The sequence below is a fragment of the Orcinus orca genome, chromosome 3, assembly GCF_937001465.1.
Source record: "Orcinus orca chromosome 3, mOrcOrc1.1, whole genome shotgun sequence".
In the NCBI taxonomy this organism is placed as follows: Eukaryota; Metazoa; Chordata; class Mammalia; order Artiodactyla; family Delphinidae; genus Orcinus; species Orcinus orca.
The window spans coordinates 5,882,490-5,888,114 of record NC_064561.1 but is presented as its reverse complement, the minus strand read 5'-3'; positions in this window follow the sequence as shown (position 1 = coordinate 5,888,114).

Genomic DNA, 5,625 nt, shown 5'->3' with positions numbered 1-5,625 from the left:
GACTCTGCCGCCTCCCCAGTGTGCACCGCAGGCAAGCCCCTGACTCTCTCCGAGCCTCAGCCTCCCCGGCTGTGAAATGGGGTCCATAACGCGCAGCCCATAGGATTCTTGTGGAAAGGAAAGCAGATCAAGCAGGTACCACACCACAGCCACTCTGAAGCCAAGACGCATCCAAGGGGAGAGGCTAGGGGTGGCAGAGAGAGCAATAAGCCCCACCCCGGCTCCCCCGCACCCAGCGGGCTCAGCTAAACCCGCGGACGTGCTTCCCCAGCGGCACTGCAGGGCCTCTCCTGAAGTCACTGGATTTTCTTTCTCCTGTGTGTGTGTGTCTTGTGGTTCTGCGTTGAGGTCCCTCAGAATACCCAGCCCGAGTCCCTGGCAGAGGGGCAGGCGGGCACCACCTGGGGAAGGCGGCTGGGCTCCAGCTGGAGGTGGCTCCAGGGATGTCCTGGGACCTCCAGGCAGCTCCGCAGGCGCCGTCTACACCTACTGCACTGAGGAGAAGGGGTCTGGGCGTCGGCCCTTGCCTGCGCATCACAGACCAGAGTGTGCGTCCCCCTCCCCCAGGGGCCTTGTTCAAAAGCAGATCCGGATTCAGCAGTTCTGGGCTGAGCCCGAGACTCTGCACTGCTAACCTAACCAACTCCCAAGCGATGCCGACGCTCCAGGGACCCCCTCTAAGAAGCCAGTGGTGTAAGTGGGGGTGTGCTGTCACAAAGCCTTGCCGCCCCCCGCTCCACGTCTGGTGCGCAGGACAGCTTCCAACTCCCCCCACCCCAGGATTCAGAGCTGAGAGGCTGAGTCCACGTGCGAGGTGGGGGGCTCTTGCCGCCAGCCTGCCCGGGGTGGGGGGGGTGCCGTCTTCATGGTTCCATGCAAGGTTAAGACTCTGAGGGCTTAATGCCTGCATCCCTTTGCTTTGGGTCTTTTTTTTTTTTAAGATATATATTTTTTAAATATTTATTTATTTATTTGGTTGTGTTGGGTCTTAGTTGCGGCACTCACGTGGGATCTAGTTCCCTGACCAGGGATCAAACCCGGGCCCCCTGCATTGGGAACGCAGAGTCTTAGCCACTGCGCCACCAGGGAAGTCCCTGTCTTTTGGGTCTTTTTGTTTGTTTCACCTCAGTACTTTCCTAGCACAATTGCAAAGGATTTCCTAAAGAGAAGGGAGAAAATCATAGACACTGGTGTTGTCCCTGAGAACCATGGTTTCTGTTTAGTGACAGGAAGGACCGTTCTGCTGTGAGAGTGTTTTTTACCATGGAGTCGGGGGCACTAGGGACAGCACAGTGGATCTTACCCTCTGCCCCTGGCCTGGAGCCCACTCAGAGCAGGACCGATGGCGGTGACGTGGGCCTGCAAGCCTGGACAAGTGGCAGTCCCGGGCTCTGGGAAGCCGCCCGGAAGTCCCACAGCAAACTTCAAGCTGGCCAGGGAGCATTTCTCCCCAGTTCACGCCTTGCTTTGCCCACCCAGGGGTCCAAAAGAACAGACCGAAGACCCCCATCCCACGTGTGGGTGTGCCGAGTGCCGGGGCGTGTGAGGCCCTCCGGGGCGTGGCGTCCGAGCGGGAGCAAGTTCCGAGGAGCCAGGAGGTGGTAGTGAGAGGTGATCGCTATTAGCTACTAGCGTGCTGTGCACCTTACAGAGTACTTCACTGAACTGTGAGCAAGGTCTTAGTATTGCCCACGTACTCATTTAAAGGTGATGCCCTGAAGCTTAGCCAGTTGGAAAAACAGACACCATTTGGTGCTGGTGATTTTTGTGTTTTTCACTGGTTTGATACAGAGTATCCTGGGTTTGGACCTGCCCCTTAGCTCTGTGCCTCTGAATGTGTCCATTTTGGGGTTCAGTCAGGGATGGGAAGTTGGGGGTTTGGACGGGGCAGGGCTCCTCCCACAGGTGAGACATTATGCCTGTGTAACTGCACAGGGGTGGGGAGAGGCTCAGGTGCCCGTGGGCACGTGCCAGGGGCCTGGACCCAACCCCCAGCTCTCCCAGGGGTCTTTCAGTCACCCCAGGGCAAGCGAGGGAGAGAATTTCTCTTGAGCCCCTGCATCGTGAGCGCACAGCCAGCTCCCCCCGACCCTGGACCTCCAGGGACAGTGTCCTCTGAGAGCCCGAGGGCTTCTCCTAAACTCCACCAAACTGGGACAGAATTTGCAGGGACCTCTGGTTCAGAAAGTACCAAGAATTTCAAGTCGGTGACCGCAGAGCGTTAAACCAAGCGTGGGGCATGGGGCCCTCTGAGCTTGGGGTCTTGTGGAAGCACGGGTCCCACTCCCACGGCCTGCCACCCTCTCTGTTCAGGAGGTTTCTGGTTTTCTTTGGGCTTCCTGGAGACTGTGGACTCTCAAAACCCACCTTCCCGGGACTTCCCTGGTGGTCTAGTGGGTAAGACTCCGTGCTCTCATTGCAGGGGGCCTGGGTTTGATCCCTGGTTGGGGAACTAGATCCCACATGCATGCCTGCAACTAAGAGTCCGCATGCCGGGCTTCCCTGGTGGCTCAGTGGTTAAGAATCTGCCTGCCAACGCAGGGGACCGGGTTTGAGCCCTGGTCCAGGAAGATCCCTCATGCCACGGAGCAACTAAGCCCGTGCGCCGCAACTACCGAGCCTGTGCTCTAGAGCCCACGAGCCACAACTACTGAAGCCCGCGTGCCTAGAGCCCGCGCTCTGCAGCAAGAGAAGACACCGCAATGAGAAGCCCGTGCACCGCAGCAAAGAGTAGTTCCCACTCGCCGCAACTAGAGCAAGGCCGTGCGCAGCAACAAAGACCCAACGCAGCCAAAGATAAATTAATTAAATAAATTTTAAACAAAAGAGTCCGTATGCCGCAACTAAGACCCGGAGCGGCCAAAATAAGTAAATTAATTAAAAAAAACAAAAAAACTCCACCTTCCTCTTCATTCCAAGGACCGCCTTCCGTCTGATTGGTTTTCTCAGAGTTGAAGGATTTGGTGCAGGGCCTGAAGAGTCAGAGCACAGCGGCATCTGGGCCCTGCGGTGTGGGGGCCTGGGTCCCGGAAGAAACTGCAGCACAGAGAGCTGCTGGGTGGGTGTCGGGGAGAGGGACCAGGGCTCGGGGCAGGCCCCGCTGAAGGGACATTTCCGGTTGGAGGGATCCCAGGACAAGAGGTGGGGCTGGGCAGGCACAGGCACGAATGCCCTCTTCTCTCTGTCAAGTGAAGCCTCCTGGAGACGCTTGGTGGGTCAACTGTGTAAACCACCCACCTGCCCGCCCCACGCCATGCAGCCAGCCCCCGGGGCAGCACCGAGGAACGGGGCAGAGCGAGTCCTCAGACACCGTCTGTGCAGGGGCTGGAGCTCCAGGACCACCAGGGCCCCGCGGGAGAGACCCTGGGATCCAGAGGCTCCGAAACTAAAGCCAGTTGTGACCGACAAATGCACATCCACATCAATAAAATCGCCGCATGCCTGGAAAACAGGGAAGTGGCCTGATGGGAATGTGTCACCTGACATACGTGATGCACGGCAACCAAAAGCCCAGGGCCCCTCAGAGAGCCATGCACGTGTGCTTGCACAGAAATCTCAAGGCAGACCCTGCAAGACGGCGTAGATGGGCACGCAGGCCTTTCCCGGGGACGGGGCACTGGCTGTGTCTATCTCAAGGTTCACAAGTCAAGGCGGTGGAGGCCTCGAATGCTGAGGTCACACCCGCAGTGAAGGGGTCCGTGTTCCTCGGATGCCAGGCCTGGCCCTTGCTGTTCCCCTTGCTGGGAGTGGCCTTGCCCTTCTCATGTCGGCTCTTCAGCATAAACTCCACCTCCCGGGCTGCGTGGACTGGGCCGGGGCGCGAGGGGGCAACGCCACTAAAGGGTTTTCACGGGGCATCTGGCGGTGGTGCCTGTGCTCTGAGGAGGCCTGGGGCTAAGGAACAAATGGACCACAGGGCAGCGTTTCAAGGTGACAATAAAATGTGAATGAATAAAGGGAAACTTACAAAGAGATGTGACCCAGATGGAGGTATCAACGTGCTTCTTAGAGCGCGAAGGAGGACGATCATTGATTGTGGATGCATCGGGGCCCCGGACCCACAGAAAACCAAAAGCATAAACCTTAAATATGCTTTTTCAAAAGGCTTGGTCTCTTGTGGGGTTTTTTGGTAATTTTTAAAAATCTTAAAGCATTTCACTCATCTGCTTTCGTGACTGAAGAAGAACATTAAAAGGTATCAAGTTCGGGGCTTCCCTGGTGGCGCAATGGTTAAGAATCCGCCTGCCAATGCAGGGGACACGGGTTCAATCCCTGGTCCGGGAAGATCCCACATGACGCGGAGCAACTAAGCCTGTGTGCCACAACTACTGAGCCTATGTGCCGCAACTACTGAGCCCACATGCCACAGGTACTGAAGCCCGCACGCCTAGAGCCCGTGCTCCGCAACAAGAGAAGCCACCGCAATGAGAAGCCCGCGCACCGCAACGAAGAGTAGCCCCTGCTCGCCGCAACTAGAGGAAGCCCGTGCACAGCAACGACTGGCAACGCAGCCAAAAAAATAAATTAAAAAAAATATCAAGTTCTTTTTAAACCCTTTTGGCCACACGAAGATGCAACCTGTAAACGTTTTCAATTTAAAGACGCGATGTGTGTATAGCACCCCTTTCCTCACCTTCCCCCTTTACAGGCCCTTTGAATCCTCCCTTGCCCAGTGCAGATTAGATCCTGCATCAGACGGGAAGGTGTGGGCACCATGTCAGGGAGTCGGGACAGAGGGAAGGGAGAGGCTGAGAGCATCCCAGCCGCCCCTGGGCATCCACAGGCAGGTGGGTTCACACAGGCCTGGGTTCTCCCCGTGCCTGCCCCGTGCGAGTCTCAGCGGAAGGGGTGGCGCCGTTCCTTGGCTTGTAGATGTCTGTCTCCTCCCTGTGTCCTCACGTTGTCTTCCCTCTGTGCATGTCTGTCTCTGTATCCAAATTTCCCCTTGTTATAAGGACACCAGTCCTATTGGATTGGGGCCCACAATGATTTTCACTTGATTACTTCTCGAAAGACTGTATCTCCAAATACGGTCGCATTCTGGGGTCCTGGAGGTTAGGATTTCAACATACGTTTTGTGGGGGACACAATTCAACCCATAAAAGGCCCTTCAAAATTTGTCACTGGGTCTTCTCCGAGTTCTTCCCCAAAGCAGCGTATGGGGGGGAGTTAGTCATTTGACCCCCTCTGGGTTCCCTTCAGGGAGTTTCAGGGAGAAGGGGACTGAGTAAGCTGTCGGCTGGGCCTGGAAGGATTTCTCCTACTGGATCTAGTGTGACAGGGGCCAGCTGGACAGGCTATGTAATTTGGGGGGCCCAGTGCAGCATGAAAATGCAGGGCCCCTTGTTCAAAAATTATTCAGAATTTCAGATAAACAAAATGTTAGTATATACATAAAATGGACTATTATTCATCTTTTAAAAGGAAGGATATTCTGACAAACGTTACAACACGGCTGAACCATGAGGACATGACGGTAAGTGAAATAAACCAGTCACAGAAAGATAAATACTGTCTGATTCCACTTATGCGAGGTCCACAGAGGAGTCAGATCCACAGAGACAGGAAGTAGATGGTGGGAGCCAGGGGCTGGGGGAGGGGGATGGGGAGTCAGTGTTTCATGGG